The 24,825-nt window shown below is 38.1% G+C and overlaps 1 protein-coding gene and 2 long non-coding RNA genes across 3 annotated transcripts in view; 1 reads left to right on the forward strand and 2 right to left on the reverse strand.

Moving 5' to 3' along the window:
- LOC113007710 (cytoplasmic protein NCK2) overlaps positions 1-2,527 on the reverse strand; it is a 41,360-nt gene extending 38,833 nt beyond the window's left edge. The window contains exon 1 of the mRNA XM_026144569.1: positions 2,225-2,527. The gene's annotated coding sequence lies outside the window, so the exon portion shown is untranslated. The remainder of the gene's footprint in view (positions 1-2,224) is intronic.
- Positions 2,528-6,511: 3,984 nt separating this feature from the next.
- LOC113008376 (uncharacterized) lies at positions 6,512-7,661 on the reverse strand. The gene is made up of 3 exons (XR_003270013.1): positions 7,544-7,661; positions 7,195-7,254; positions 6,512-7,114 (listed from the first exon to the last, which is right to left on the reverse strand). It is a non-coding gene; the product is annotated as an uncharacterized LOC113008376 (long non-coding RNA).
- An 8,703-nt stretch (positions 7,662-16,364) lies between these two features.
- LOC113007274 (uncharacterized) lies at positions 16,365-20,886 on the forward strand. The gene is made up of 3 exons (XR_003269896.1): positions 16,365-16,590; positions 17,730-17,852; positions 19,121-20,886. It is a non-coding gene; the product is annotated as an uncharacterized LOC113007274 (long non-coding RNA).
- Positions 20,887-24,825: the final 3,939 nt, after the last annotated feature.

The raw sequence follows: 24,825 nt of genomic DNA on the forward strand, positions 1-24,825 counted from the left end.
GACAAAGCTCATGCAAGGTGGAAACAAACAAAGTCATATATTAACACCAGTGTTTGTTCTTTCTATCAGATTGGATATGAGGTTAATCATTACCTGTTGTCCAGGTTGCTTCATTCACTTAGACATATTATGGTAGGAAAAACCATGCATGTTTTAATACCCCAATACTGAATCACACACTGGTTAAAAAAAATGCTTCAGTTCATCTCAAGCATTTAACACTTGGCAGACTATTATAGGGGAAGTTCCCACAGATTGACTCTTAAAATGTTTGACTTTATTAATTGATGATGGCTGCCTGAACGCACCATTGGTTTCAGTCTCTGCAGCACATGGAGCCAATTTAATGTGTGTCATTTTGAAAAGGGCTCTTCTACAAGTCCAGCTTATAATGAAACATGTCAATTATAAATTCTTGAAAGGAGAGGTAATGAAAGACTGCTTTAAATGATGCGATTGGAGCAACCAGCCAAAAAAAGAAAAGAAAGAAAAAAAAAGTCCCAAATAATTGTTTACAAAGACTTTAAAGAGGAAAAAAGCAGCATCTGCAAAATTGACTTAATCAACTTTACATTAAAATGACAGAATTGCTTAACATGTGCACACACTTGGTAATTCCTTCAAAATGTACCTATAAAACATAAAAAATGCCTTAGATCGAAACCTCATTTAAAAGCATGCATGCAACAGGATACAGCAGGGTTGCAACAATTATCTGACTTTTTATCATTACTTATTATCATTACTTTTTCAGTTATAACTGTTTATAAGTCGTAAAATTGGAGGGGGAAAAAAGGCATGGCGTGAGTTATTTTAATACCGCTTTTTTTTGTCTGCCAATCAAAAATACAATAATATTCAGCTTACAATCATAGAGGATCAAGAAATGCAGCAAATATGCACTGTGAGGTGGAATCAGACCCAAATTACCCGATCACCCTAATTCCCATAACTAATAGTTTCAGGTCAAATTTAGGGTTTAACTGAACCACCACATAATCTACAACACTCATACTAAATGTTACTTGAGTGTGAAGTCAGCCCGAAAAGCTCACCTTTCCAGTGAGTACATGCAGTTACTGCACTTCTCGGTATCATTAGCAGTCTTTCTAGTTTTAGTCATGTTTCTGATATGCTGGAAATGCAAAGCACTGAAACTCGCGTTCTCTCTTTGCTTTGTGATGTAATGGAAGTTTATGCAATTCACACTTTATCGCTCCATTATTGCACATGCCTACACGGCATACCTGTTCATTTCTGAGTGAACCTTGTCCTAGACTCAGAGCTAACATGGTGCTCTTGTCAGAGGGTGTGTCGGCAGAATAGGTGTGCCACGCAAGTGTACCTGCATGTTGAAAAAAAGAAAAAAGAGAAACTGTGCTTTCTTATAACCTCAGTCCTTGCATTTGCATGCAAGTGTAAATTTCCCCCCGTCTTCTAGAATAAAAGGGACTTTACTTATGGACAATAACTGCCACAGCAAGACAGACAATGCATGCTATTCTCTGCTGCTATTGATGAGGACGACGCACGGTGTAGTTACCATGAAAAGCCACTAGACATTCAACATTGACAATCTCGGCATGTGGCACCAGTCGCCAGTCTATGGTGTTTTGGCAAATGTGGTTCATTGTGTAAGCCACTGCGTTTTTAAATAGGCCTGCTGACAAACGCAGCTCATTGTAAATGTAAAAAGAATGACAGGAAATTGTGTGTGGGGTTTTATTAATCAGAGATATAAATGCGAGAAATTACTCAAACAAGAGCAGATGCCTGAGAAAACAGTCTAAAGGACCTGCCTGAGGATTGCTTGAGTAGCTTGCGCTTATAGGCCTTTAAGAAGTGGCCCCGCAAAAAAAATGCTAAACGGTAAAGTTGATAAATTGGAAACCATTTGTTCTGACTCTAAAAATTAAAAAAGAAAAATATCACTGTTTGTGTGGCTCGTTAACAGCAACCACTCAAACGCAAGGAAAAACCGAGGCTGTAGCACACAGCGTCCAGTGAAACCACCTCTGAGTGGACAAAGACCCAGCGTCAAACCTACAAAGTGGCACGAGCAAGCTGCCGTTTTTCTTTACCCCAACTTTTACCTCAGCTTGTAATTACATTTTTCCCGGGCAAATATAACTGAAAACGGTCGTTTAAGCAGCACTGAAATGGCCAAAACAACCAGTCCAACTGCACCAACTTAACACAGTTCATTTGCGGTTACAAGGCTTACCTTAGTGTTCACTCCAGTGAGAATGGGCAAACAGCGACACGCTCAACAACAAACCCCGAACCAGAACCCGCCAATCAAATTGTAAGTTAGGGAGCCCGCGCGAAAGCCGCGAAAATAACCTCCTACATCCACATAACCACCGGTTTCTCTATTTTTCTTTCTTTTAAAACAAGAACCGAGCATGAAGTGTCCGACCTATTATAGCTTGTTTTTTTCCGTCGCAGGCTGACTGCCTCCACCTCAAGCACTCGTTTCAAGCTCAGTCTACGGGGCTGCCAACTTCCGCTCTTTGCTTTCAAAATAAAATAGCTCTGGGCGTAGAGACGTTGCAGTCAAACAAGACTGAATTTGAAGTCCGGAGGAGATGGTGACAGAAATGTAACTTCCAGGTGGGAAAAATGGGCTTTTATTAAATGTCTTTAGATTTTTAAAGTTTTCTTTTAAGTTTTTAAATCATATATGTCTTATGTTTCGGTTTATGGCTTCTTCTTTTTTTTTATCTCAAAGTAACCAATAGTTTTATTTAATAAGTTGATTCAGATGATTCGTCAGGATGTCTGCCCTTTTAAAGGTGTCTGGAGGCTTCACAAAAACTTGTTTCCAGAGGAATTCTGGTTCTTCTCCTTCAGCCGACTGCTCCTTTTAGAGCGTCACCACATCAGATGCTCTGACTCCATCTCACCCTATCACTGACAACCTCCTCTGTCACACAACCACCTTCACTACATCCACAAATCGTCTCTGTCATCTTCCTCTTTTCATATACAGTAGCCTTTGTTCAATCTACCACCTATCCCTCCTCTGTACATGTCCAAACTCTCTCAGCATTGCCTCTCTAACTCTCTTTCCAAACTTGTCCATGGACTTACCTGGTGAGTCACAATGAAAATTTTAACATTTCCAAACCACACATAACAGCAGGTCTCACTACCCTCCCAAGGTGGCTGTGGCTTAGGAGGTAGAGTAGCGCCAGAGTATTCTTGGATAAGATACTGAACCCTGAATTTCTCCCGATGTTCATCAGAGTGTGAATGCTAGATAAAAAAGCAATTAGATGGAGAGAAAAAAGCGCTTGTATGTGTGTGAATGAGACATGTTGTGAAATGTACTAATAAAAACCTGTCCATTTATTTTTTATTGTAAACCTTCCTTGTTTGCATGTTCACCTTTCCACCTGTCTTTGACTTTTTACGACGACTTATGAATATATCATGTCAACCCCCAAATTATTTATTAATTGAACATGAAACAGCTAAATGTGAAAAGAAATGCAAGAAGGATGCAAATAAAGATTATGAATTTGAAAATATTTTATTGTCTATTTTAATTTTTATTCAATCTGCTGTTATTCATTTTTGCGCCTACAATTTTCAAGGACATTTCGCTCCTCTGTGTGAGCTAAGATGCATAATGCTTTTATTTTGAAGACAAATTCCTTAACTTCCGGTTTGATTTCGTTGAGCGCACTCAGCTTGATCGCCGGTCCCCTTGGTGACGTCACCCACACCGGGACTCGTACAGGACAACGCCGAGAGAAAGGGAGAAAATGTGGGGTACTGTGTCGCCCCTTGGCGACCACACTGGGAAATCTGATGTATTTTATTTTATTTTTTTAACATGAAAAGTGATTTTTTTTTTCAAAGCCTGCAAGTAATTATCTTGAGTAAACTCATAAACAAAAACTTTGTATTGATGAGTTCATCAAAAAGTCCCTCCTCGCCCGTCAACTATGTGATTAATCATTAATCATCATTCGTCGTATTACACTTAAATAAACTTCATTGTTCACACACTAAATTTAGACTTTGTGCGGTTGCTTTCTCACCTGTGTATTCCTTCTCACTGTTTTCATCACTCAGATGGTGTGCTATTTACTACTGTGCCATATACTAATCATCCTACACACTTGTAACTGTTAAAAATAACACGAGGCGGAAAAAAAGTTGCATTTAGCTCATGTTAGAATTAAAAACAGTCACACACCTTGACACTTCAGAGGTCCAATGAGCAAGTTTGATATTTACCAGTACTTGGGTTGAGTAATCAAAGAGCAATCAGATTAAAGGCAACCCCCCCCCCCCCCCATGTTTTATTTTGTTTCTCAGACACACCTAACCTACAGTGTATGACCTCATGAGTGCTGACAAGGCCACATTTTCATGAGTAAACCTTGAGCACGAGTAACTGGTTGCATAATAACAGGTTGGTTTTTACATCCAATCAAAACAAGTCAGTCCTAAGATGGTAATAAAAGAAAGCTGCACTGAATCTTAAAGTGATGCTGATCTAATTTAAAAATGGAGTCCCTACTGAAGTGTCCAAAGTGTCCCGTATTTCCTTGCTCAGTATCCCACGGTGATTTGCTGTTATAGGCACCATTCGAAATCAAATAATGTCTTAAATCTAATTTTGTTATGAGAATTAGAGCTGTGGCCAAAAGCCAGAATTAAGTCAATATCTCTACTGACTTCTTCTCAGCTATATACTTCATGTCAATTTTATGACAGATTGTCTGTCATGCAAGAAAAAATAAAATAGTATCGCCATTTTGCATGCTGTAAAAGTGCAGTCTCACATTAAGACTACATCCTGTGTGTCTGACTACTACACATTTGTAATTTATGACTGGATTTGGATCCTACTCAAAACACAGTTTTCATAGCCAAAACCTTCTGTTCCCACTAATCTCTTATATGCAATATCCATCTGTTTTAACAGTTCAGTTGGCCCAAATCCACAGATGCTGATTCATTTATGCGTACCTCGTTCCACTGCACCTTCACACGTCCCTATTAATTCCTGCAATGTAAAGCGAAGCAGTTACCTGTAAACGCCTTTTGACACTCATCTCAGCAGGCCCAAGCGACACTTTTTGTATTTATTTCAAGTGAGAAGTGAGAGTGAAAATAACACTGCACATGTACAGAGAGGCTCTTGAAGCATTGGATTTCCTGTCACAAGGGGGCAGAACATCCTTGAAAGAAATGCATATCCACTAATGATATGCCAAAAGCTTTAATGTGCCCTAAATGCTGCAGCAGATCAGATACAGTCCACCAAAAGTATCAGGATGGCCGCCTGCATCGTTCCCCTTCTGCAGCACAAAAGCTAAAATGCTTTTTGTCCCTTCTAATCCACCAAACTCTGCACCACCAATACAAAGTCCCATTCGCATGCATATTGTAAGAAACAGTACTAAAAAGATAAAGTATGTGACTTGGATCATGGACGCTGTCCCCGTAATCATGTGCGAATGCCTAACATACTAACCTTCATCACCATAGCGTCAGGATGCGACAAATAAATAACCATCTGCTGACCTTTTCACCCACACTCCACTCCTCCACCCCTCATTCACAACCACCCTGTCTTATTCATCATACACATTTTTTTTCTACCTCAACAAACTAATTTAATTCGAAGACAGCTGGATGAATAACTGCAAGCATGTGCTTATTTTTAAACATACACGTTAAAAGTTAAATCCGTTTTAATGCTGCAGACTCACAGGTAATTGGAAAGAGCTGATGTGCGTGTTCACACTGCTACACTTGGTATTATTAGATTTCCCAGTTGGACATCATTCAACATAAAGTTCATTATATAACTTTCAAAAACAACATTACATGTCTAAGGGGGGAGGAGGCAACGTTTAATGTTGCTGAAGAAGTGCAAAATGATTGGAATGGTTTGTCTTTCATACCCCACTCCTCCTAATCCCGAGGCAAACTTGATTTATTAATCGGGACTGAGTCACACATGTCACCACTCTATCTGCTCCTGCTATAACCAGGATGTCTTCCATTTCAGAGACACGCCCCTCATATTCTCACCAGTGACACTGTATCGTTGACTACTGAGGGGCCTGCAGCTGAGCAGAGCTATAGTTACCATGCTGATGAAACTGGATGTTTATTTTGGCAGAAAGGCGCCCCGTGTTTAAGTACACCTGACCGGAGGTGGTGATGTACGTGATGAACCAGCGGCTCCTGTGCTATGTTTGCAATTCACTGACCTCGAGGCCAAGTGAGACTTTTAGTCTTATGAAATATAGATTGCATATGATGGAAATGAGCATCTTTGCTCCTTCAAGGAGAGGATGTATTCATCAAAATGCAGAAATGTATTAGCTTGGTGTCATAGATGTAGATATGGTGCTTTTCCCCGTGCTGTTAAAATATCCACAGTGGAAAAGGCTGGTTTGAAGAGGGTATGAAAGCTGGTTAGTGGATTGCAGAGAGTTACAGATAGTTAATGGCTGGATATTAAAATTAGCTCTCACACGTGTTTCTGGAATAAAAAGCAGAATCAGAATAGTTTAATAATCCCCTGTGGTTGCACAGCCAGCACTATTCATCACCATTCTACAACCATGCTTAACAGCTGGTATGAGGTGTTTCTGCTGATATGCTGTGTTCGGGTTTTCTCTAAATGCAGTGCTGTGTGATATACCCAAACAGTTCCACTCTGGTCTCATGTATCCTAAGGACATTGTTCCAGAAGTCTTTTTTGTTTTATTCAGGTGCAACTTTGCAAACCTAATCCGTGCTGTCATGTTCTTGTTAAAGAGAAAAGAGGCTTCCATCCAGACAAGTCGTGCAGTACTTGTTGAGTGCGTTTCTAACTGCACTCTCATGAACTTTCACATTTAGCATGCTAACAGAGTCAGAGATGTAGCTCTTGAGTTAACTGCAGTTTCTCTGAGCACTGCACAATGTGACCTTGAGTTGAATTTGTTGGGACGTCCAATCCTGGAAAGTTTGGCAACTGTCTTGAATGTTTTCCATTTGTGAACAATCTTTCCCTCCGCAGGATGACAGCCCTCTCTGGCAGAAGGAAGCCTTTCTGTCAGAAAAGCTTTTAAGTCTTCCAAAACAAACTCCTTGCATTCTGAAAAAAGAAATGTTGTGAAGGGAAACATCTACCACTACCACATGAGATGTTTTGTATCTGGTATTGGAAAGCTATACATCACAGTGACATGGCTGATCAGCTGGAATGATGGTGTTAGAGCCACATTAATATGATTCCTTAGGGGAAAAAACACAAATACAAAAATGTTTACATACACACCAAACCAGCTCCCATCTGCAGTTTCTTATTTATCATACAGACATGAAAGAGGTACCAGTTCTGTCATCTCCCAGGAACAACAAGGCTGACTGTTGTAGTAATCACAAGTTACATTTACACTGTATAAACTTCTACACCTGGATAAGTTCATTCTTACACAAACATTGATTTTTGACCAGCATTTTGCAGAATTAAATGTTTAACTGCACCTCTGATGTGTCATGGTGTCAGGTTTGTTTCGCTTACCTGGTGTATCTCTCGGATGAATTCATTTCCTGTCTTTGTTTGCTTCCCACCTTTTGTGTTTGCTCCATCCATCCTGGGTTCCTTGAATTGATTTTTTGCTTTCTTTCATTGATTCCTTTTCCTGTTGTTGGATTTTAAAAAATGGCTTGTGTTAGATTACCTGTCCATTGTTTTCAACAGCATCCTGTTTTCTTTTTGTTTGTCTCCTGGGTCAAGTGCTGTCAAATGTTTGCTGCTTTTTTTTTTAGACAGAACATTTTTAAAAGCTCCAATGATTATTTGAAGACTGCAGAAATGTAACTGTAGTCAAGCAAGGAAAAGCAAACAAAAAGAAATGAATATTCATGTCATAATACCTAACTGTAGACGTTGGCAATACAAAAAAAGAAAAAAAGAAAATAAAGAAAAACAGCTGGAGGAACATAATACGGTTGATTCCCAGGTTAGTAAGATTACTGAGAATCAAAAGAACATGTTACAGAGTTTCTCAGAAGATGAGCAGAGGTTCGCCTGGTATCTTCTAAAAACAGTGACTCGTGTTCTCATAAAATTGCTATCGCCTTGTCATCTAGAGTACATAACATCATCCAAAGTTACAGTGAAACTAGAGTAATCTCAGTGTCATCACAGGCCCAAGACTGAAAATCAGCATGGATGCCTGTGATGACACTGCATGATTCTGTCATGGAAACCACTGCCCAGATGTTTGTTGTGGGACTGTTATTAGATTTTAAGATTTTATTATTAAAATATTACATTTTACATTTTAAAATGAAATGAAATGAAACATTTGATGTTTGGCCTTATAAGATTTGCAAATGATTGAATTTGGTTTTGCTTGCATGTTACGTAATGGCCCGACTTTTTTGGAGTTGCTTGTAGAAGGGTTTCATCAAAATACAATGAATTAGAACTGTTCAGTTGAAGTATTGTTTTAATTTGATCGTGTTAACACAATTACACAAAAGAACACTCAATTTTGTTTGTTTGCTTCCTTTTTTAAAATATTCATCTCATTTAAAACAATTGACCTCAAACGGCCTACAAACAAAACAGGGTTATACAACATCCAGTGGATCCCTTTCAGTCATTCTACAACGCCTCAAACATAAACTACTGTGTAAGAAAAATACTACAAAGACCCAGATAACAAAGCAATGGTAAAAGAATCAACCTGTGTTTAGATTATTTGTAGCACAAAAAAAATAAACATTGAAATGGACACAGACGGTTGTTTTTTTTTTTTAATTTAAAGATGAGAGAATAAAGGTGGGGAAAAGCTAAAGGATCAGAAATAATCCATGACTGATTGTTGTTTGCTTCTTTGGCTTCTTTGGATCATTTGTAAAGTTTCCGTGTTGGATTGTTCGAAGCCTGGGATAACAACAACTGCTGTTCAACTACTAGAATTTCAAACTCAATACCCAGTAAAATACTCAACACTCAATATTATTTTCAATATGGCTGTCAGGCAGGACGGAAAGAGGAAGAGCACAGAGAGGATTCATGGATCCAGTGAAGGTGGACATGCAGAGGGTTGGTGTGACAGAGGTGGATGCTAGAGACAGGGTGAGATGGAGGCAGATCAGTTGTGGCAACCCCTAAAGCAGAGGTGGGCAATCTCAGTCCACGAGGGCCGGTGTCTCTGCAGGTTTTAGATCTCACCTTGGCCTCTGGAGAACTTCAGGACATGTTGAGGAGCGAATTTAGCCATTTAAATCATCAGCTGTGTTGGTTCGAGGACACATCTAAAACCTGCAGGGACACCGGCCCTCGTGGACTGAGATTGCCCACCCCTGCCCTAAAGGGAGGTCAAGAAGGAAAAAAAAAAGGAGAGGAGCCTACATTTCTTGTTTAAATCACATAAGCAATAGTTAGTTGTTGTTTTCAGGTATCTGAGTCAGCAGATCCTTGAAACAAACTATATTTAATTCAGGTAATGTTCCTTGTTTGTAACAGTTAATAAGATCACAACCAATAATGGTAAATGTCAACTTTTAATTCTACTTCTGATTTGTCTCAGCTGATATCAATTTAGGCTTTAATAAAAGACATAAACCATATAACAGAGTCCTTTAACAATTTGATATAACACCAGATTTAATTGTGCTCTCAGGAGTCAGAATTACAAAATAATCATTTTGTGAAATCTTTTATCAGTTGCCAAAATAGAATCAGTTGAAGCAAAAAGATGCCAAAAGTTATTTGTTATCATAAAAACTAATTTTTTTAAAAAGGACATCCATGATTCAGCTGACTCTGTGTTAGGAATGATCCCAGAAATAAGATTTGTGGAAACTAGAGATGCTATTATCTTGGGATGTTCTGATTTCTGATTTCTATCTAAGTGTGACTGGCAGGTTGTCTTTCTAAGAACTATAGCTGACAGCATATACAAGCAAACATCATCGGTCCTTCAGTGCAAAATGTAAAATTTTATTTAATAATGCTGGATTCCGGTTCCTGGGCGGTCAATCCGTGCATCTCTAATAGAAGCATCTAAACTGTATAATTCCCTTAGCATGATCTATCACGGCGAAATTCAGTTTTCAATCATTAATGCATTTGCTTAACTCCTAAACAAGACGTAAACTCTGTGCTGTTTACTACCACATTTCTTCAATAATTTAGCATTAGGAAGGTTCCCAGACTGCTGTGCCGCACAGGATAATGTGCATAATTTGTTTAAAGAAAACCGTGAAATTTCTCAAAAACTGTCTGCATTCTGTGTTTTGCAGACTTTTGAAAGGCATCCTTTCAGAGACGAGAAAATTACACAGAGGACATTCACATGACTGGACTGGCACCACTAGGTCATTAGAAGCAGCTGATCTCACTTCACTGAAAGCACCCAGAGAAGAAAAATCATCAAATTGTAGTTTCAATTATTTAATTTTTAAATATTAGGAACCTTAAAATATATTGAAGATTGAAGAGAAATCAAGTTAAAGTGAGAATGTGCTGTCTTTTCACCATTCACAGCTGAGCAGGTCAGTCAATGAGTCTGTGTCCTAATCAAATATCTGAAATAAAAACAGAAAACAGCTCAAGCAGAAATCATTTATTTGGATGGTTTTCCCTCATCATGAAAAAATACTCAACTAAAACATAACAAACAAACAAAAAAAGTACTCTTGTTGTTCCCTTCACCCACTGGAGAGTCACAAAAGACCAATATTAGATAGCACAATACAAAAACTGCTGTCTTCACTGCGCTGACTGATAACAGGAGTGTGAACCGTGAAATCCCCAAGATGCAAAGTAAAAAAAACAAATACAATAAAATAAAATACAATAAAATAAAATAATAAAACACTTTAGATGGACATTTAAAACTGTAGACTGAGACACAGTGCTGCATAATTATATCTTTACAGGTTGAACAACCTGCATCAAGCGGTATGCATGATTACAACGATACATGCAGAGTACACTTATAGATGATATTATTTGGCAAAGTGCTTTGATGAACTCACAGTTGAGGTCATTAACTGTTACTGTAGTGCATAATATCATTGACACATTTATTTCATTTGTTTTGCAGATTTCAAGTGAGGACCTGCTTTAAACCTACGGCCCAAAATCTGCTCCAAAACCAGTGCCATGCTAGTTACTGTGATTGCTGCAAGGGCCTGCTTGCGTTTTTTTTTTTTTTCCATTACCAAAATGTATGCCTTGGTTTTACTCGTAGCTGTGCATCAGTCATTGATGGGGTACAGTGAAATTTCTGGACTGGCTAATGCCGGCCAAAACTACTGCTAAACTGAAAAAGTTGTCCAAACAGCACAAACAGCCACCTTTTTGTTATTCTACAAAGATGTTTTCCTCAGGAAGTCATAAATAATACCAGCAGCTATTGAAGTCTGTCGTGGTCCCAAGGTTTTAAGCTGTTGTAGTTTTGAGGAATGATTTATATTTGAGCTTTACCAAATTTTTTGTTAATGGTGTCATTTTCTATTTCCTTATGCTTCTACGTTTTGTTACCTGTTCACCTTTAGATTTCGTTTCCCTTTCCTGTCTGTTCTATCCTAGTCTGTTCTCTGTATTTTTGTCTTTCTTGTTCCCCAGTTTAGTTGTTTGAAGTTAATCTTTTATTCTCATTCATTTGTGGCTCTCTTCCTGTTTTATTTTGGTTGTTTTTAACCCTCTGGTTCTCTGTCAAGCTTCACTTCCTCTTGTGTTAGTTGCCCTCAGCTGTGTGCTCACCTGCTTTCTTTCCACTCATTATATTGTGAGTATATATATTGGCTGTATCCCAATTCAGGGTTTGCAGCCTTAAAGTACGCAGCCTCAACGGTCCTCAAGGGCCGCTTACTTAAAGACCGCTAAGGCCGGAAGTGCGAGGCTTGTGAAATGGGATGGTCTAGCCTCCGTTGTGCTGCCCAGGTTGCCTAGCAACCATGATACTAACAGCTGGAAACGTGTCATACAGCTTTGTTTGACAGAAATGAAGGAGAAAATCTTTTGTTCATTTGTTTGTTTGTTTCTACATGAGCTTTGATCATTCTCTGATTAAGGTCAGCTATTGAACGGCGTATATTTTAAAGTAAAGGCTTTAAAACCAGCACAAACGTCACTAATGTCACATAACTTTGCCGACATGTGGCCACCAGTAATGTTTTAATGTTCTTCGTTATTAAACATTTGCACATAAATAAGTCACATAATATTCAGTACTTAGTTTACTATGTTACTCTTCGGGCGCCCCTCATCCGCTGTTTTTTTTTTCAGCAAAATTATCCACACCCACCGCCGCGCTATGCATTCTGGGATATGTTGGGCCACGAAGTCTACACCGCCACGTCCTTAAAATTCAGGGAAATGAAGGACGCATTTGAGGGCCGCATTTCGAGCAGCCTTCGAATTGGGACAGCCTTTGTCGCGTCGCTGTGACGTAATCGGCCTTAAAATGCGGCCTTTAAGGCTGCAGACCCTGAATTGGGATACAGCCATTGTCTGTGTCTCTCCTTGTCCTTTGTTACACTGCCTCTCATAGTTACCCAGCAACTATCTTGGATTTTGCTTTCTGTTAAGAAGCAGGATTGAAGCTGATGTTGATTTAGTTCATTCCTGGTTCCCAAGTCTAGCATCTGGGTTCACATTCTGCCTGTCACACAGCTAACAAAGTGTCCATATTGGACACGCAAAAGGCTTCAGATGTGGAAGATTCTAATCTGGAGAAATATTCTCACCGTGCAGCTACGTGAAGTACTCTGTGTCTGTAAAAGCACCTGCAGGGACCAAAATGATGCCCACTCACTGGCGATGAATGCCTCTGTGCTCTATGCTATTGCTGCAGTTTAACGGTAACCAGAGACCTGGTTTAAGACAGGCTAATGTGTCCCCACATGCACGTCTGTCAGCTATTGTCTAGAAAAGCTCGGGGCTGTAGTGCATGTGTCGAAATGGCTCATGACAGTGTTGCAGGGAGCCAGTACCCGGGTGAACAGCTTAAAATATAATTCAGCCATCACTGTTTTTATTTACAGCTGTGCATTTTTACTGAGTGGTCAAGATGCCGTCTTTGAAAAAGATCTGTCATCATGTTGTTGAAACATCTCTATCGGAACAATGAGATTACTTATAGCCTAAGAAAGAAAAATACCCAGGGACAGTCACACCAACAGCTTGTAAAATAAAAATCAACAGCAGAACCAAGTGGGAACTTTTAGGCACAGCTGGCCCTCAGCTGCTGCCACCACACCACCAATCCCAATCTTCTTTTTGTTTCCCACCTACACATTGGATCTATATTGAAGGCAGGGAGGGCTTGGCATTGCATGCCAGAGTGCCAACATATCAGCTGCCTGCAAGAGATAGAATTAGTAAGAAAAATGCAGAGACAGGGGTCCAGCTTTTTACTCAGTGAGTCTGCAGCAATCTCATTGAGTAACATGACAGAAAAACAGAAATCTTTGTCCATGAAATTTGTTGGAGAAAGTCTGAAATATAGGGTAACAGAAGTAAAGTAAGAGTTAAAGCACACAGAGCAGAGTCTGATTGGTGGGAGAGAAAATCACCAAGCTGAGCAATAAAGACAGAATTAAGTCTGACAGCGTGGGAAAATTGAAGTGACACCCAAGAATGCAGGCAGATGAGTGAATACAGATCTTCCTTATTGAATATATAATTTTCAAACTTTATCTGATTGAAGTGCAGACTTTCAGCCTTAATGCAAAGGGCTTTTGCAAAAAACACAATATATGCATCCTTTTAGAAATTATAGGCGTTTTATACAAGTATTAGTGATTTACAGTGCAAATAGATAACAATAAGTGCAAGAGTGACTCAAGAGTTTCTCATGGCAAACAACTGGATATTCTTCAATGGCCAAGTTAATCACCTGATCTTAATCCAACTGGACATGCCTTTCAGTGATTAGATGCAACATGAATGCAGAAACCCCCACAAGTGGCAACAAGTGAGGAATTACAGAATTTTATATTGTGAGTCTTTGATTTCAGATTCGGAAGGAATTTTCCACCATGTGATGAAAATAATTGTTTATATTTAGAGATGTAATTATGTTAGTTCGTTTACTTCGGAGTCTCTGAAAATGTTTGTAATTCGTAAAGAGCCGAGGCAAAAGTTTTGATTGTTTGTACAGAGGAAAAACTACAAAAATTGTGTCTTTGTTGAAAAAATGATGGGTCTAATTGTATTCATGCTTTCCTTACAAAATGTTTGATATCAAATGCACATAGGCAAGAGACATGTGCCCCAAACATGTCACAGGAACATCTAGCAAATTACAGAGGAAAGCAGATGATCATAGAAATTTGTCCATGTCATTTCATACAGTAGAAGTATGAAACAAAGAGAAAACATCAGCATCTAAATAAGGTGTCAGGTCGCTGCTAGGTTTGAAACTATGAGGTGCCGTAAGGGACATTATTACTGAAACGCTCTCACACACACACACACAACTGAAACGCTCTCACACACACTACTGAAACGCTCTCACACACACTACTGAAACGCTCTCACACACACACAACTGAAACGCTCTCACACACACACAACTGAAACGCTCTCACACACACACAACTGAAACGCTCTCACACACACAACTGAAACGCTCTCACACACACTACTGAAACGCTCTCACACACACTACTGAAATTTTAGCTCTCACACACACACTACTGAAATGCACTCACGCACTCCACTGAAACCAGAGGCATTTCCACTGAACAGGAAGTTGTTTCCTGACAAGGAAACTGATGGAAAAAGTGGTATATTTCAAAACACTACAAGAATGTCTACTCGGCAACCTGCTAGTACAGCAGTCCCCAACCTTTTTTGCGCCATGTAAACGATATAAAAATAGAAAAACGATAAATACCATGAAAACCATAAATTTCAAACTCAAGCCTCAACTCTCGCGACCCGGTACCAAACGACTCACAGACCGGTACTGGTCCAGGACCTGGGGGTTGGGGACGGCTTGTAGCCTAAGTGAAGCAGCCGCATTACTTAACAATATTTTAGCTTCCTTGAATCAAGGAATGGATTCGAGGTGCAACAGGGAATTCGGCATGTCTTGTTTCCCCTAAGCTTTTTATATTGGCAACTCAGTTGTTAACACTATTAATCAAAAATTCTAACGACATACAAGGAATATCAATTTTTAAAGACTTCAAAATAAGTCAATTCACAGATGATACATCTATTTTTTTGAAAGATAAATACATGGTAGAGAAAACTAAAGCTTCTCGTTTATCTCTCAGTATCAAAAAATGTGAACTTCTCCCGATTCATACAAGCTCTGACTCCTCAATAACTTTGGTTAGAGTTGAATCTAAAGTTAAATATATAGGGCTGATAATATCTAAAAAACCCAATTAGCAGAAAAGACACCAATATTTCTAACTGTATCATGGAGATGAAGAAATCACTTAGCCACTGGTTAATCAGAGACCTTATTTTTGGCAGAAACATCCTATCTAAAGCTGAAGGCATCTCCAAATTGATTTATCCTTGTCACTCTCTATATATATTTAGCTGAAGAACTACTGGGTGATTTAAAGAAATCCCCTGTCACTCCTCTAAAAGCATTAATAAGACTAACACAGTTATTTTCGAATTTTTGTGGAGGAATAAAACCCATTACATAGAAAGATATCAGCTTGTGAAGGAATACAATAAAGGTGGTATCAAAACTCCAGAATTAGAATTTATGGTTGGCACCCTTAGAATTAAATGGTTAAAATCTTGTCTGTCACAGCCAGACTCTACTTATCTCCACATCCTATGGTCCTTGTTTAATAAAACAGTATACAGGATTAGACTTTATTTTGAAATGTGATTTTGCGGTAAATAAAATCCCCATAAAGATATCAAACTTTCCAAAACAGACTTTGCATTTTTGGGAAAATGAGATTTACCCACAACTTCTCCCCATAATTAAACCTTATGGAATAATAGGGTAATAACACTTAATCAAAACTCAATTTTCAAGAGTGACTGGTTTGAACAAAAAGATTATATTCATAACAGATTTGTTGGATGATAACGGTGTCATTCTAAGTTACACCGACCTTTCAGAAAAATATTGTCTAAATTGTTCTCAAAGAGAATATAAAAAATTTTGTGAACTGGTCCCACTGCCTCTGCTTCATTTGATTAAAATTTTTATGATACACAATAATTTCTCATCAGTGCTCCCAAATTTATTGCTAGGGCAATGTCAGCTGTTTGATAAAAATGCAATAAGAAATTTGTTAGTACGTAGTTTCTTCAAAGACAAAATATTTCATAGTTACAACAGAATGGTTACATTGCATGGTTCTAATTTAGTTATTTCATATACACTGTAAAAAAAATCCGTAAAAATACAGTACTATCTACTGTATAAACGTGAAGGAATTTTCCGTATTAGTCATTTACAGGTATTTTTCTGTATTTCTCAACTACTGCAATGCATTGTGGGAAAAAGAACCCAAAAAGGAGGGAAAAGTAAGCGCAAGAGCAGCCATTAGGCTTCTTTCAGGCTTCATCTGGATTTTGGACTCTGAAGTTGGAGAAACTGCCTTCAAATTTCTGTGGTAAGTATTAAAACTCATGTTTCCTTTTATCAAAATAATATTTTTCAAAAGACTCTGCGTTTTTATTTAGAAAGAATTGTTAATTTATTTGTTAACTGGTTTCGGCTGTCTCCAGACAAGTCAGGAATATTTTGCTGACTCATTTTTAAAAAAATAATTGTTATTTAGGTTTAACATGACTTAAGCTTTATTTTAGTTAATGTTAAAATAATTTTTACTGTGATACCACCAGTTTTGCCCTTCAGTGGCTGAACCAGTTTTCATAAATATTATAGTTAGCTGTCTGTGTCTCTCTGGGTATTACACAGCTGTGACTGCTAACTAGCTAATTAGCGAAAGTCAGCGATGTGGATAACTGGGGAAAGTGAGAACTTATGGTCCTAGAAATTATTCTAGGACTCTCATAAGTACTGTATCAATACCCATGTTTTACAGTTGGCTCTACTGTACACTTTAAAGGGTTTCGGGCAAAGTTACACTAACCCTAGTTTAACCCTCAGACCTTCCTGGCTGACGCTAGCAAATGCTAATGTAGCATTAGCTTTTGCTGATGATACTTTAGCAGCACTCTGATTTGGGCTGCTAAAGTAAATACTTTTAGCTAGCTGACCAGCATAGATTATTTCGGTGGTTAACAGACTGTAGTGGTAATATTATTGAAAGTATAGTTTCACCTCACCACATGTCTATTTTGTAGCACATAGAAATGTTTAGTTAATATTTATAGACAGACACATTTTCCCTGTAACTGTGTTTTTACTCCAGCATTTGTTGAAAATGTAATTTATGAAATGTTGAGCAGCATTTCTAGTATGTGGAATACTTTTGTCACCCCACTGTGCAAATATGATTAAATACTAATAATTATTACTAAAAAAAATTCAATAATAAATCAATAATAACTATTTCTTGATTGAACTATAATGTAAGCGCAGTGCTGGTGTGCAGGGGCTTTATATGCCTTGTCTATATCAAGCTTTTAGCCAAATATAAGCAGAGATATTTGTATCTTTCTTAAAAATCCAGATCCTTACAGATTATTTGAGAAATGGTTCAACAGCTATCACTACTTGACTCTAAGTCCTGCAGTGGAAAAATATCCCTTATTTCACCTTTGATCACACACTTTGGTTTTCCAGTGCAGAGCAATGAAAGACTTCACCAAGTGAAAAAAAAGATGAAGATACAAGCTGGTAATGATCCAGAGCAGCTGGTCTCAGGAAATGAAGAAAAACCCTGACCACCTTCTCTACAAACACAAGGTGAGTTTAATGTTGTGGTTGATTTCGTTTTTCAAGGTACCGGTATGTATGTTACTTTAATTATAAACTGCTTTTGTTGCAACAGAATGGTGTTATGTGTATGCAACTCTACGTGAATTATAATCCTTTGTAGGGCTGTGTGATATGACCAAAATCTCACATCCCAATATAAGACATTTCTCTCCTGATAACGATATATATCACAAAATAGTGCATTTTCTGTAAATTCTGTGATTCTCGGGCAACTCGACTTATGTGAAGTGTTTTCAGTTGGGCGTCGTGTACCTGGAGTCGAGTGTTTTGACCGATGCATGAAACGATACATTTTTAGACATGAGTTTAAACGGCTGCCATTTTCTTTCTGAGTATTTATTTCACGGCGTGCTGCGAGGAAAAGCCTGTTCTAACGTTTGAGTCTAAGGATTATTTTGAGCACCTGACGGCTCTTTTTTGCTTTTCATTCGTAAACTCTCTCCATACTCTTTCATGTGATTCTTGTGTAGGTGGTTAAAGAGGTTTGTCGTGTTTGAGTGGTGGTGGGGACCAGTTTGTGGCATAATTTGCATAGTATAGCTTTCTGGGGCGTGTCAGACTTTTCATAACCAATCCATGTCCATGCTACAGAGGTAGCCCCTTGTTTAACAATAAGGTCCTCGATTTCTTTTGTCTGGTCCTTCTGATGGAGCTAGCTGGTTCTGCCTCATCCTCGCTGGTCATGCTGGTATTCTCTGTGCCTTCATCTGCGTGGTGACTGTAAGCGCCATTTATAGTCACTTCATGTTTTTATTTGAGGTCATTTGTTTGATGCATATTCTGAAATTTGATGTTTGGGAATAATGTACATCATTTGAGCTTTATTGTGAAAGGTTTATGTGGAAAATAAACAAGCGGACGGCGGAGCCACGCAATGGCTTTACCGTCATTGTTGGTAACGAAAGTACACGTAAAAACAGTCACTTGTCCGTCCATAGTGTGGTTATTTTAAGTATAAGAGAAAGAGAGAACTTTAAGAAATTAATATAGCCACTACAGTGACCATCAAAATCATGAAAAATATATTGCCATAAACAGTTTATTTTGCAACACCACATAACAAACAATAGTGTATAATATGAAACATACACATTTTTATATTGTCATCTGATATAAATCGTCATATCGCACAGCCCTAATCCTTTTTTGTTTATGTTGTTTATGTTCTAGGTAAAAAATAAAATAAAAATACAAACTTTTTAAAAATGACTTGTTGTTTCTCTTTTTTTTCTCAGAATAAATTGCGACTAGTCTCAATGGCTGACTTGGAGGAGCAACACAGCGACACGTTAATCCCGACTGCTGCAGTTCCTGTATGAACTGAGCAACTCTGAAAATCCAAGGAAAAGCTGAGTGTATTTTACTTAAAGCTCAGATGGACCTTGATGGACTAACATGCAGGCTGCATTCAGGACTTTGTCACACTGGTATATGAAGAGTGGTAACAAGACTTTGTAGTAATTTGCCTTACTATTGTCTTATTTGTTGTGATTTAGGGTCTGTGCGCACAAGCAGAGGTTTTTGTTTGTAACCGTAACCTTGTTTTCAGAGCCTTGTCTAACATTTAATGGTCATGAAATATGTCAGACTTTTTCCTCTACTTAAACAGCTAAGAGCATTTGAACACCATGGAGAAAAAGGTGTGCATTAAGGATTTTGAACTATGATGTTTAAGTGTTGTCACTGCTGAGGATGACACAGATCCTTATTCACTACGCTGCTGTTTACAGTTTAACTTTTCATCAGAACAAGCACTTCTAATTGTACTTTGCTCCTCACTGACAAAACAAGTCCAGTAAATACACTTTTATCTTTAAGTTTGGGACAGTGATCTGTCTTAATTTATTTTGTGTTTTAGTTATCATATGGTGAAAAATCCTGTGGTTATCCATCCGTCCTGTTCGAATAAACCCAAAGTTCAGGAACATCTTCTTTAGATCTGTTCAGTTTTATTCATGTGGCACCACTTAAACAGTCAACAAATTTTGACTCAAGTATGTTATATTGTAAGGTAAAGAGTTGTTCTCAGACAAATGTTCACACAAATGTGAACAAGTGTGTAATTCAGTAATCCAAGGTGTTTGGCTATAACTGACTACATGTGTATACTGTATCATAAGTGGACAGACATGGATGTAAGCCACACCTTAACCATTTGGCTGAGGCAAAACTACCACAAGGCAGTGATTCTAACTAAAAGGTACTATGGATATTATTAAATGTGAACATATAGTTAAATATGACATTTTTTGTTTGTCAGGTGTCCTGTTTGAAGAAAACACTTGGTAGCCACTTGAATGAATCTAAATAAACACATTTACATGAGGGCAACCTGATTTTAAGGAAATAAAAATGCTCAAATTTGAAAGCTTGTGAGTTATTTTGTTCATGTATCAGCTGTTTAGTAGTTTTATGACAAGATGGATGCTGTCATTATATTTTAGTATAGTTTTAGAGTTGAGGAGAATAAAAGAATATTTAACATTAATTGTACCAATGTTGTTGTGTACGAAGCACAAATTAATTTAAGTTTTAATTTATGAATTTTTGAGTACATGGTGTACTAGGTTGTAATTGCATAGAAATGTACGTTCAAGGATATAAAGAACTATATTTAATGAGTTACAGTGAAAAGAAGTGCTTGGAAATAGTAATATAAACAGAAATTTCAAATTTTCTATTTACGGAAAATATCAGTTAATGATACAGAAAATATACTGTGAATAAACGGAATCTTCCGTTTTATAGCTGAAGGAAATGTCCGTAAATAGTACAGAGAGTATACTGTAAATCTACAGAATTTTCCGTTTTATCGTTTACAGAAAAGTCCGTCAAACTTCCGTAAAAAAACAGAAAATGTACTGGCAGAAAATTACCAGGACATTTTCCGTTTTTCTACGGAATATTTTTTTACAGTGTACACTGGATAAAGCATACTAAAAATTTATGAAATAGCCTATTCTACCTAAAGTTAAAGAAACACACTTTAAACAAAATTAATCCTGTGGTAGAATTTCTAAAAAAAAAGAGATTTGGCTTTGAGGTGGATCAGTGTTCTTTTTGTACTGATGAAAATGAAACCCTAGAATATCTTTTTTTTTTCTATGCCCTATCACACAGTGTATTTGGTGCAACTTAAAAAATTGGATTTCTCTAAATATTAATGATGTGCCACTATTTGAATTACATCATTTTTTTTTTTTATATGGATCATCTAGCATTGGGTTACTCAGACATTATTAACATCATCATACTTTGGAGTAAATATCATATCCATTGTGCTAAATGGAGGAACGCTAAGCTTTCTCTCCCTGGTTTTATTGATGATTTTAAGATATTTTATTCTTTGCTAAAAAAGACAAAAAGCACATATGCCAAAAAAATAACCAGGATAATGCACGTCTCCCGCTATTCTAAATTTTGACTTATGCTGAGGCTAATATATTGTTAAGTAATGCAGCTGTCTCACTAAGGTCCAGAATCGATTCGTTCCACGATTCAATTCAATTCGATTTGATTCTGGGAAATTTTGACAGTCAGAAATATTATAATTCAGATCAGTACATTTACATATTTTTGTATCTAAAAAAAGGAAGCTGACACACACAAGACTTTATCACAGGTGTGAGCATCACAGCAGATACCTTTGTGTCAAAGTAGCTGAAGATAAAACACAGAAAAACATGAAGGTGATTTTTCCTGGCCTGGGATTTTATAAAAGATATTCTGCAGTAGGCCTATCAAAAACAAAAGAAAACCATTAATCAACATATGAACATATGAACTCTGAAGTTACAGAGGTTTTATTAGAGACACGGCTAACGTTTTGCATTTTGCATGATTTTAAAAAGTTTAAATTTGTTCAGTATTGAACGGCAGAAATTAGGTTTTCTTTTCGGAAGTATGTAGGAAAACGAAAAGAGAAGACAGTGGCCGACTGCGCTGTAAACAACGGTAGACTTGTGCGTAACAAGCAAGCGAATAATGCAGAAGACAGATTTTTAGATGGGAAACTGTTCTTGAAGTACAGAGAGAGAGAGAGAGAGCTGTGCATGACTTGTGGTTTTATCGTGGTGGAAGCAAAACAGTAAATGTCAGAGGGAATTCATGACGATGTTTATGTGAAGCACAGTTTGGATCTTCTTTTGCTGCTGGTTCAGTCAATATTGTTTGGAGAGAGATAAAACTACAGCTTTAGAATCGGCGCAAAAACGGCGTGAAAACAAAGCGCGGACCTGCCGACAGATCAGATTCAGCGAGCTGTCGGCTTTCAGCCCCGACCGTGTCCGTGCTGTCGGGTGAGAAAGGCGACACTGATTCTGATCCGCGGGTCCACGCTGTGTGTTTACGTCTGTTGTTTGGTAAGTGTGGAAATTTTGTGAGGTTTCACCTGAGATTCTGGCATTTCGGGCAAAATAAATTTATATTAAAAAATCGATTGAGGAGTTTAATGATTTCACGTTATCCAAACCAGAATCAATTTTAATCGATAAATCGATTATAAAAACCCACCCCTAACTAGCAGGTTGCTGAGTACATCTGTGTAGTGGTTTGTTTGAAATCTAACACTTTTTCCTTCAGTTTCCTTGTCAAGAATTAACTTCCTGTTCAACTGAAATGCCTTGGTTTTTCAGTAGTGTGTGTGACAGCGTTTCAGTAGTGTGTGAGAGAGCGTTTCAGTAGTGTGTGAGAGCGTTTCAGTAATGTCCCTTACGGCAGCGGTCCCCAACCCCCGGGCCTCGGACCGGTACGTGAGTCGTTTGGTACCGGCCGAGAGTTGAGGCTCAGGTCTGAAATTTATGGTTTTCACGGTTTTTATTGATTTTCAGCGTTATTTTGTTATCGTTTTTATCGTTAACTTTTTTCCTGGGTCTTTTCACATGTGTTATGAATAAATCTTTTTCGGTACCGGTACTAGTTTTATTTTGTTGTATTTATCCGCGACACCTTAAAGGCCGGTCCGTGAAAATATTGTCGGGCATAAACCGGTCCGTGGCGCAAAAACGGTTGGGGGCCGCTGCCTTAGGGCACCTCATGTCACGGCTGCCGAGGCAAGCCGTGTGGAGTTGGGAGAAGGACCCAAGATGCAGGCAGTGGATGAGATGCTGGTGAGGTTTATTTACAGAGATGTAGTGGCAAACAAGCAGTGGGGCATAACAAATAACTGAAGACACCTAAACTGGGAGAACTAAAAAATAACAGACCTGGGAGCATACGACAACGGGATGAGAAGCAGAGAGCCGCAGACGAGGAACGGGACACCGAGTAATACAGACAAACCAGCAACAGGCAGGAGAACACACAGGGGTTAAATACACACACCAGTAATCAGGGGATGAGAGACAGGAGGGCAACACAGCTGGGAGGAATCGCAGCTGACGGGACAGGGGAAATGTAAACTGAACACACTCACATCAGACAGAGACCTTCACAATAAAGCAGGAAACTCAAACACGGGGAACCAACCAAGACACAGAACTAAACAGACAGCTTCACAAACAGACGGGTTGACACCATAGACAGACAGAGACACAGACGCAGACTCAAAGGCAGACCGAAGATAACACATAGAACTCAAACAATAATCATCATCATCATCATCATAATAAACTAGAAAATTATAATAAACTAAAAGCGCTGGGTCACCGACCCAGGACCATGACACCTCATATGAAACATCCCACCAATCCCAACAGAGATTTACCCGTCTGGGAACATAACTCCAGGCTAAATGACTGAGGATTTGCCCCGTCATATATATAGAAGCATGTCAGTACAATGGCACAGAATGAAGAAAGAGAGAAAACATGTGCAGAAGGTTTTTAATCAGCGTTTCAAACTGAGTGTCTGATGACAAGGAAAACTACTATAGTTTCCTAGCTTAAATCATAAAATTGTAATATATATCCATATATATATCTATATATATATATATATATAGATAGATATATATATCCATATATCCATCCATCCATCCATTCGCTTCCGCTTATCCTTTCCAGGGTCGCGGGGGGCGCTGGAGCCTATCCCAGCTGTCATAGGGCGAGAGGCAGGGTACACCCTGGACAGGTCGCCAGTCAGTCGCAGGGCTAACACATAGAGACAGACAACCATTCACACTCACATTCACTCGCACATTCACACCTACACTGTAAAAAAAAAAACGTTGCTAAAACTTAAAAACTCAAGGCAACCGACTGCATTTACGTTTTTAGGTTCTGATGGATAACTTATAATTTCAAGTTTAGGTGATAAGTTGCTTTAGCTAATGTTTTTGTGTTGACAAAATTAATAATTGTCCTTTTTCTCAACTCATATTTTATTGTTTTTGCAACGTATTTCCTAAAGTTTACACAAGGTATTAGTTTTAGTTTCGGCAACGTATTTCCTAAAGTTTACACAAGGTATTAGTTTTAGTTTCGGCAACGTATTTCCTAAAGTTTACACAAGGTATTAGTTTTAGTTTCGGCAACGTATTTCTAAAGTTTACACAAGGTATTAGTTTTAGTTTTGGCAACGTATTTCCTAAAGTTTACACAACATATTTTTTTTGTTTTGCCAATCAATTTCCTAAAGTTTAGAAAAAGTATCTTTCATAGTTTTCATGAGGTGCTCCCTGTTGTACCAATGAATGTTTACACAGTTGATTTTCAAATAACTTTGTGTTCAAACACAACTGCACCACTGACAATGTTGACTTTTGAGATCAGCCATTTTTAACATACTGACAACATTCAGCCACAAATAAAGTCCTTCCAAAAACACAAAAAAAGTCAAATTTTTGTAACAAATGTTACTCATCCAATTTTAAAGGTGGTGTTGTCAGACAGAATATCAAACCTATCTTGATAGATAGTCACTAACAAACAGATTCAAAACATCAGATGGCAGGATGTGAACAACTTCCTGGTTTCCATACAGCTAACAACTTTCAAACAAA

Source organism: Astatotilapia calliptera, chromosome 16, assembly GCF_900246225.1.
Source record: "Astatotilapia calliptera chromosome 16, fAstCal1.2, whole genome shotgun sequence".
In the NCBI taxonomy this organism is placed as follows: Eukaryota; Metazoa; Chordata; class Actinopteri; order Cichliformes; family Cichlidae; genus Astatotilapia; species Astatotilapia calliptera.